This window comes from Corapipo altera, unplaced genomic scaffold (assembly GCF_003945725.1).
Source record: "Corapipo altera isolate COAL_440 unplaced genomic scaffold, ASM394572v1 180, whole genome shotgun sequence".
NCBI classification, from domain to species: Eukaryota; Metazoa; Chordata; class Aves; order Passeriformes; family Pipridae; genus Corapipo; species Corapipo altera.
In genome coordinates this window covers 4,620,045-4,629,331 of record NW_020884915.1, presented here as the reverse complement: position 1 = coordinate 4,629,331, position 9,287 = coordinate 4,620,045, and positions in this window count along the sequence as shown.

Here is a 9,287-nt window from a genome sequence, read left to right as displayed (position 1 = left end):
CCTGGCTCATTAAATCCTCCTGATTTATTCGTTTCGAGCTAAAGCAGTTGCAGAAAGTTCTTAAGTAGTGCATCTCTATCTTTGGCAGATATTTAAGAAAAAGGCAGTGATTTTAATTTTAACTGCAGGAAATGGGACACATCTGGGATCAAGAAGTCTCTTTCATGGTGTCCATCACTTCAGGTTGGAGGGGGAAAGAAGGGAGATGAGATGAGGAAATTAATTTCCCAGAAAAGGTCACATCGTATTCAAAAACTCTATATGAATTAAATATTGTTCAGAATGATTTCCTTTGGTTGAAATGAACATGATCCATGTTGCTGTCCCACAATAGCTTCTGGAAATAAAGATGGTTTTTTCCAGTGCAGCTGGTGTTTCCTATTTCACTAATATTCTTCCATCCACATAGTGATGATTGTGTGGCAATGAAACTGCCTCTTTATTCTCCATGCAAGCACACAGAGGAAAGGAGAAGCTACCAGTGACCTCCTGTCCCATAAAAATATATGCCCAGTGCTGCCAAATTGCAATTTTTTTGCCAATCCATGATTTTTACTTGGGAGGAAGAATTGGTTTTAAAACCCTGCACCCTGGAAGCAGCAAGATCGGCATGTACCACCCTGAAATATCTCACACGGCAGAAAGTCAGTGCTAAACAAGAACAGCCCCTAAACCGGGATTTACAAGCAACAACATTTTAAGCCATCCCACCATTTTCGGAGCCTGATTAATGAGTGTGAATGGCAGTGTGTACAACCAGCACCCAAACAGCTCTAACATTTTCCAATTTCTTCTTGGCCGCGACTATTTTCAACAATTACTTCAGAAGGGTTTGATGTCCAGCTGGGCATATGCTGTGCTGCTTGTGGCAAGGAGACCAGGGGCCTGTTGACCATCACTGGACACATCAGGGACAATCTCTTAATGACCAGACACGCTGAGGTTGTTCTGGATGCAGAGATATCCTGAGAAAAGCCCCAGATCCTCCTTTTTTTTTGTTCTGAACCAGCCTCTCCAAACCATGCTGCAAAATTCCCCTCTGCGTCTCGTGTCCAAACACAAATCCATTCTGTCTCTTTAGCACAAAATTCTATATCACAGCTGCTCTGTGGATGAATCTTTCTCATATTTACTCTTTTCAGCCCAGAACATGCACTCCTGCACCTCTGATGGGCGCTCCCACTCTTCGCTTCCACTCTTCATCGGGGTAGAGATGAGGGAATTTCTGGTCCCCGGTCAAAGGGACTGTCCTGGGCTCAATCTGCTTGAGCTGTTAAGGCTCTTAAGCTAATTAAAAGCAGATCCATTCTCAGTCTTTTTCATCTTGAATGAGTGATTTCAGGAGGATGTAGCAGATCTCACAAGCCATGACACAGCTCTAACCCACCGTCCGACTGCGACTACTGGAGCTCTCTCGAGCCCCTGCACAGGAAATGAAATCTCAATGGCATTTCTGTCTCATTTCTGGAGAAGCCCAGCCCCATTCCTCTTCCTTTTCAGAACAAGAACAATGTGTAGAAAAGTACATACGCTGCTCCTGTGAGCTGGGGTTTTGTTCATTGTTAATGCAGTGAGAAATGCAGACTTTTCACACAGTTTTCTTTGTAAAGCCAACAGCTGCCTACAAGCGAATGCGAAGTCAGGCCCACAAAAACAATGAAATGACATGATTAAAACTTCCAATTCATCTTAATCCAGGGCCCTCTGGCACAAGCATTATAATAAAGCCTTAAATAAATAGTTATAAGAACCTTTTCTGTCATCACATCCCTGATGCAGAGTGGAAAAGCATTCAAAAATGAGGTGTCTGTGTGTTCTGTCTCCTTGTTGGCTACTGCATCTTGCAATATGCTGTTGAAACACTTATTTGAAATCATGATAATAAATGCCACTGTCAGGTTTATGATGGTTCTTATCTCAGTCTTTCCCAATGAACTTAATTAATTAATAATTTACTTTCATACCAATTTGAGGTGTGAAGATTCACACCTCCTCTGAATTACCCCCTCGGGGAAGAAAGACAGAGGGAAATGAACATCAGAAGTTCAATGTTCATCCATCAAGGCTCAGCTGCTGCCTTGACTTGGGGTTCTTTCAGAGGATTTAGAGATAGGTAGAATTTCATTTATCTGACATGCAATTGTAGCAGATCCCAGTTACAAGAAGTTATTGGCAGATCTGGAGCTCTGAACCAAAGGTCTCCAGAAAGTAGACCATTAATAATTAGTCACTATGTGGGGAATGGATTAACTCAAACTATCTAAGGCACCAGGTGTCACAGACAACCCAGCCTCTTTCCCTAAAGAAGCCTGATTCGTGCCCAGACAAGGTCCATCCTCTGCAGGGGAACAGGCAGATGGGACGTAGGAAAAAGAAAAAGTAGTATAATGGAATTTCTGTTGGTTGGGCTGATGTATCAAGGCCGAGCCAATGCTGAACAACTGCCCTTTTGGGGTATTCTTAACTCATTTTCGTGTTTCAATGTGCCTTTGTGTGTCATTTCCCTCAGGCCCACATGTCACAACCCCCTGAGAAGGGACAATGCCATCCAGAGGGGCTGAGGTGTCTCCAGCACGTGAGCCATCACCTGCTGTCAGAGGTGCAGGAGTGCATGTTCTGGGCTTAAAGGAGTAAACATGGGAAAGATTAATCCAAAGGACAGCTGTGATATAGAGTTTCATACTCAGGAGACAGAATGGATTTGTGTTTGGACATGAGACTCGGAGGGGAATTTTGCAGTATGGTTTGGAGAGGCTGGTTCAGAACAAAAGAGAAAGAGGATCCGGGGCTTTTCCAGCAGCACCCGTGCTGTTGCAAGGTTTTAAAAGGCCACAGTGAAAAATCCATTTTCTGCATACTTGTCTGAGTTTCCACCACAACCCACTGGATGAGGGAGCCCTCATAACGTAATTAATTGGTGTCTTGGAATTCGTGTCTGCTCAGGAGACTGAATTTCAGAGCATTTCAGTGCCTTTCTTGCTTGTTTTTCTTAAGGTGAGATTTTCCAGCGTGGCTGCATCTTTCAGGTGTGGCAGGCTACTTGTGTGAGACCTGAGGTGGGATTCAATAAAACCAGCCAAGCCAGAGACAGGGCTCATCTCAAACCAAAAAGGTGCTATGAAACATTCATGGTTTTTTACCCTGGAAAAAAGCAATTCAAACAACATGTTTTCTTCAAGACTTAAGATGAACCTGCTGTTTAACTCCTTTAATACCAAAGGCTGCTGAATTCCCAGGCAATGATATGGCTAAGACAAATCCCCATTTCCTCTTCAGAAAATGGAAATAGTGTACAATTGTTCTTTTCTTTCTTTCTTTTTTTGTTTTTGGTGGGAAAAACAACTGAATTCCTTTACCACTTTCGGAGGGGAGCTACAATGGGGCCCAGCCAACCATGACCTTTCACAATGTGGGGGAGGAAATACGATGGAGTTAGAGCTCATTTCTCATTTGTAATGACCCCTTTTGCAAAATAGTACCTGTGTTTCCAGGGCCCACGAATGCACAGCTACTTGGAGAAACAAATAATTAATCTTTCATTTCATCCAGAAGTTGTGGCAGTGTTCAGCTGACCCATAAATATGTATATGTAATACATATAAATATATATTTTTATATATAATTATTCACATATTTGTATATATAGGTATACCCTTTGCAATCAGAGCCTTTACATCACTGCATCAGCACAAGGCAGCGTATGGAAAATTCTAATTGAAAACATATGGGAAGTTGCATCAGAAACAGAGATCTTTTTTCTCCTGCCTTCTTCAGATGGTGATTTGCTCCACTCACAACTCTTTGGGGAAATAGTAGGGAAAATACATTTCCTTTTTTGCTGAGTGCCAACTACACCCCACGGATGGATAACTTTAGTGTTATGGTGATCTCTGCCACGGTCTGCCAGCTGACAGACTACTTTATCTTGAATTGTGTGTTTCTTATTAATAATTACTCAACAAAAGCTTGGTTATGTATTATTCATAGCCTTTTTTTTTTTTAAGTCGTTGACACCACCTGCACTTAACTCTGCAAACCAGTCCTGAATCAGCTCTCACAGATCTTTGCCAGAGCTGAGTGGCACCAGACAAAAAACATAACTACAAAAGAAAAACAGTTTTTTACTTTTTTCCTTCCTAAAAGTTTACCACTTTGTTTCCTACTACTACTGCTTCTTCTTGCCCTGCCTGTAATTGTGTTTATTTGTTAAAGCCAGAGATAGAAAGATAAGCTGCTGCTGTAAGAGTGGAAACATTCTTAAATCATCTTCAGTCTCGGCTTGCATCTGGCACAGTCTCACTCGTTCCACAGAGGTTCTATGGGTTTACAAATCCAACAGAAAAAGTCAAAGTGAATTGAGTATGGACTTAGGAAAGAGTGTTAATGATTACAGGAGGCTAAATTACATGTAGGACAGCTTTCTTTTCATTTGCATCCCAGGCTGCCACAGTTTGTTAGTGCGAACAGCAAAATCTCAAATGTGCCTTTCAGTTCACGAAGAAAATAAGAGTCCAATTTAGCTAGGTTGGCTTATGCAATTTGATTTAAAAATTTTTTTCTGCCCACAAACAAGAAAAAAAACCCAAAACAAACCAAAAAACACAAACAAACCAAACCAACCAAAAAAGAAAAACCCAAGGAAAAAAGACGGATCTGTCAAGAGCAAGGTGCCCCATCCCACGGTGCCAGTGCTGTGCCAGGTGCTGCTTGTCTCTCCCAGCACAACAGGAAAAGACGGCTGCAGCCTCTGCCACTGCATTTATAAGCCCACAAAGTTTTTTTAATGTCATTTCAAGCATTCAAATCCTGGCTTGTAACAAAATAGGGACCTTGGATGCCAGGCTGGAAAGCCAATGAGCCGCAGGAACTCTGCGTGCGCAGGGCTGAGGACGGGCAGGAGGCTGGGACAGGGGGTCCAGTGGGTCTTGGGGGACGTGTGATGTGGGAACATATCCTGAAATTACCTTTCTAGCCAGTCTGTTGGTGTATTTTTCATTCCCTTTCAATCATTTTACTTTGATGGGATCAAAGACAGTGTTTGCTCAAACATTAACTTCAAGCAGTACCTTAATAAAGGTGTTAATTTTTACTTGTACAAGTTGTGATTTTTTTTTTTTTTTAAATTCACTGGCTTAAAAATTATTTCTTCCCTTTCTCTTCTTCCTCCAGTATCTCTGGATTGAGGTGGGCAGCAGACATACTTAGTGATAGTTTGGTAACCTGGTATCTCCTCACCCTGGAAAGGCTCTCACCACTGAGATGATGCAATTCTCAGTTAGGTATGAGAAGCACTTTGTTCTGGTCTGCAGCTTCCCCAGATCCTTGCACCCAGCAGAAATACTTGCTCTCAATTTTAGAGAGTTTCTAAATGTGCTTGTTATTCTTTTATGCTCCTTTTGTAATTTCTACACCTTGAGCTGACAGCAGTACAAATAATTTCAGGCCTCAAAATTAAAGGTTTTAGAAAGGCAGAGACAGATGGAATGAATAAAGTTTTAAAAACTTTCCAAACAGTTTGTCAGAACATTTTTTTTTCTGTAACAGGAGGCTGGCAGCAGCAACCTGTGCTGGGAAATGCTTAGTGCACCAGCATGGCCTTGATATTTGTAAGATAATTTTTTGTTTTGAGTTTAACTCTTGACTCATGGAAAAATAATCTGTGTTTTGGGCTGGTCCCTGACTTGATCTTCCTTCAATTAATGACTGTCTGTTTCAAAATACTCGTGGAGAAGCTTTTATGATAATGTTTTTATCCTCTTGTGCTCTCCCTCGCCTGCTCTTGGAGAGGTAGAAGCCAGTGGAAGCCAGTTCCCAGCTGTTTGCTATGTGGGTGGTTGGGCTTTTCCAGGGAGCAAAATTCAGCCATCAGCTCCACCAGACTCCTGCACTACCGCCTCCAAACAGAAAGTGACATTTCATGTTAAAAATTAATGCTATGATGTGGAATTAAATCAGCCAGTTTTAACCAGAGCACTACAGCAGTTGCTTTAGGCGAACGGCAAACATCCCTCTGAATTCAGTGCATTGGGAGTCACATCCACCAAATAAAATCCAACCAGCTAAATTTAGTCTGGGTAGGAAATTAGCTTGAGGTTAAATAAAGTTTTCTGCTACTTTGCTTTGTTTTTGGATTACCCAAGAGATGTTCCTTCCTGGAAAGGGAAATAGGACAGAGATACATAGCTGTTTTTCAATCCCTTCGTTTACATGGACTCATTTCAAGTATGTTTTATTGTGTGTTTGTGATTTAAACCTTACTGGCTCCTATTTTCGGATGGAAAGCTTTGAAGTGCCAGTGCCAGGTCTGTGAGCAGCCCAGCTCCTCTCAGTACCTCTTTCCTGGGCAGGGAGGCACCTTCCTTCCACACTCTGACTTACTCTGAACACAGGTGGACAAGGTAAAAGTTTATTTAAAAAAAAAATTCCTTTGCACCTAGTAGTTAGAATTTGTATTGGTTGCAAAATTACATTCCAGAGCAGATGAAAAATTACAAGCTTTGCTATGTAATGTCTAAGCCAGAGGAGACAGAGCTCCTCAATCCAGCAACTCCAGCCAAAGCTCAGTGAAATCCAACCCGCAGACTTTCTGGATTAATATTTTATCATCCACCCTAACATTTTTGCTTGGACATCATTTTGCTTAGAGAGACACTTCTAAACCTAAATCCTGGAGCTAAGCAGCCACAACTGGCTGTGTGTCTGCCTGCATACGTCAAACCAGAGCTATGATTTCTGACCTGTTTCGTTAAAGACACCAATTTTCTCTGTAGATATGTAATTTTCTCCTACTTGCTGTATTTTGAAATGATCAGGTAGAAGTATCTGCAGGAAAGCATACGGTTACAGGTTTATTTACTGACTTGGGATATAAATCTAGTTGCTTAAGCAAACACAAACTGTTTAAACAGTTGTTTAAGCAAACATGAAGGATGAGAGAGACTGGAAAGGAATCTAAAAATGCTCTGAAAGTCAGGGCTTCGTGTTTTGGGTGGGGTTTTTTTGTTTAACAAACCTATACCACCACTTCTTTTAACTGCTGAGAAGGTGCTTGGGGAGAAAGAGGAACCTCAGCACTTGTATAAAGAGGGTTTTTTGTTGGTAAGCTGCTGCTGGGGAGCTCTCACAGGGAATTTGTGTTCCTAAAGCCTCCTGCAGCCCAGGGATGGCAGAAGGGTATGCATGGGGGGAAACCAGCCCCAGACAGGGCTGTCCCTGTCCCACTATGCTGGAAGCTTGGCTGGGTGTGATCTGTAGGGAAAACCTGCTGAGGAACTGCTTGGGTGGCACGGAGTGCTGGGGACTTCCAGAGCTGTGGCAAAGCCAAGTGACACGGCTCTGCAGAGGAATCTCCCTTCGAAGGCTGCTGTTTACTCACACCAAAGTTATTGTTTCAGAGGAAGCCATAGGAATGTACAGCTCCAGAGCAGGAAATGCTACTGTCTTAATAATGCTGGGGGGAGGAACACGGGGGTTAGGGTGGCATCGAGCTGGACATGTGGGTGTTGAAGCGTTCCTGCAGCTGCAGGTCTTGAGGAAGACTGACTTCTTCCAGTGCCTTGGCTGGTGGGATCATCCTGCAGTAAGCTGGAGGAATCATTTCCAGAACAGAAACAGAAAACACTGGAGGTTATCCCTTGAAAGTCACATTAGTGCTTTTCATGTTCATAGAATCATAGAATGGTTTGGGTTGGAAGGAACCTGAAAAATCATTTCATTCCACCCCTGCCATGGGCAGGGACACCTTCCTCTATCCCAGGTTGCTCCAAGCTCCATCCAACCTGCCCTTGGACACTTCCAGGGATGGGGCAGTCACAGCTTCTCTGGGCAACCTGTGCCAGGGCCTTGTCACCCTCAAGGGGAAAATATTCTTCCCAATATTCCATCTAACCCTGCTCTCTGTTAGCTTGAATCCATTCCCCCTTGTCCTGTCACTCCATCCCTTGTCCAAAGTCCCTCTCCAGCTCTCTTGGAGCCCCTTCAGGCACTGGAAGAGGCTCTAACGTCTCCTCAGAGCCTTCTCTTCTCCAGGCTGAACAGCCCCGCTCTCTCAGAGCTGCTCCACCCCTCTGATCATCTCTGTGGCCTCCTCTGGACTCACTCCAGCAGGTCTGTGTCCTTCCTGTGCTGAGGACCCCAGAGCTGGACGCAGCACTGCAGGTGGGGTGTTGCATCCTTTCAAAGTGTCACTTTGGAGCCAGAAGAAGGGTATCAGAAACAACCTCTGAACTGCAAAGTTTTTAGTTCCCCATTGCACAACCAGAATCATTTTGGTGGTACACCCTGGGACGTAAGGTAGCTGTGAATGATGCTAAAAAGTAGAGGAGAGAAAGAAAGACATTTTCAGCCTAGTGGATAGGCCACTGTTGTCCTTACATGCACTTCATAAATAATTTTTTGACTTTCTGAAGGTTTCTGAGGAGTACATTATTCAAAACATCCAGCTATTCCTTCTGAGACTGTGTTCACTGACATGAAACGCTCACTGAATTTAATTATTAATATTTTTCCAGCATCTAGGAGTTTTTTTCCACTCTGTACAACGTGCAAGTTCACCTCTCAAAATGACAAGAAGAAAGATGGAGCTGAACATCACCATGACCACGACACCTTTCCATTGCATTTCTTGGCAACCTCAGGACCCTTGTTGTGGCAGTCTGGTTTCATCACAGAATTTCACCCCAAAGGCTCCTGATGACACAAACTGAGGATGCTGCTTTTGAAAAGGAAAGGAAAAAAACCAACAAAACAAGCAGAAAGTGGTTACTGAAATTAAACACTGAATCAGAACTACATTATAAATTTCTTTTGCATGTTCTGGCTTAGCAAAAAGGTCTGTCCTACAACTCCCAGTACTCCATCTCCCTAAATTTTCCACAGTCCTCTGTGCCACTGGAAAATGCCATTACAAAATGGCACCATTTTAAATCATTTTCTTCACAAGGTGCAACCGCTTTCACCTGAAGAATGGTGGCACGAGATGCCACAAATATTTTTCCTTGCTGGCTGTGAGAGCTGGTGTGGTGTTTGAACAGGTACAGAGAAGCAGAGAAACAAACAATACAGTACAAGTTTCAAGAGTTAGAGTGTTTGTCAGAAGGGTGCTGATATGCTACGTGTGTAATGTGCAGATTTCTGGAAAATTATGAATCACGTACTTCTTTTCCTGTAAAAATGTCAGCTGTTTGCTAGGATGGCAAATCTGTAATTCCTTCCAGATAGCAAAACAAATTAAGTAAGACTAATGAGAGTTGTTGGTAGGGAGTATATTTTGAAGAATGGGGAGTAGA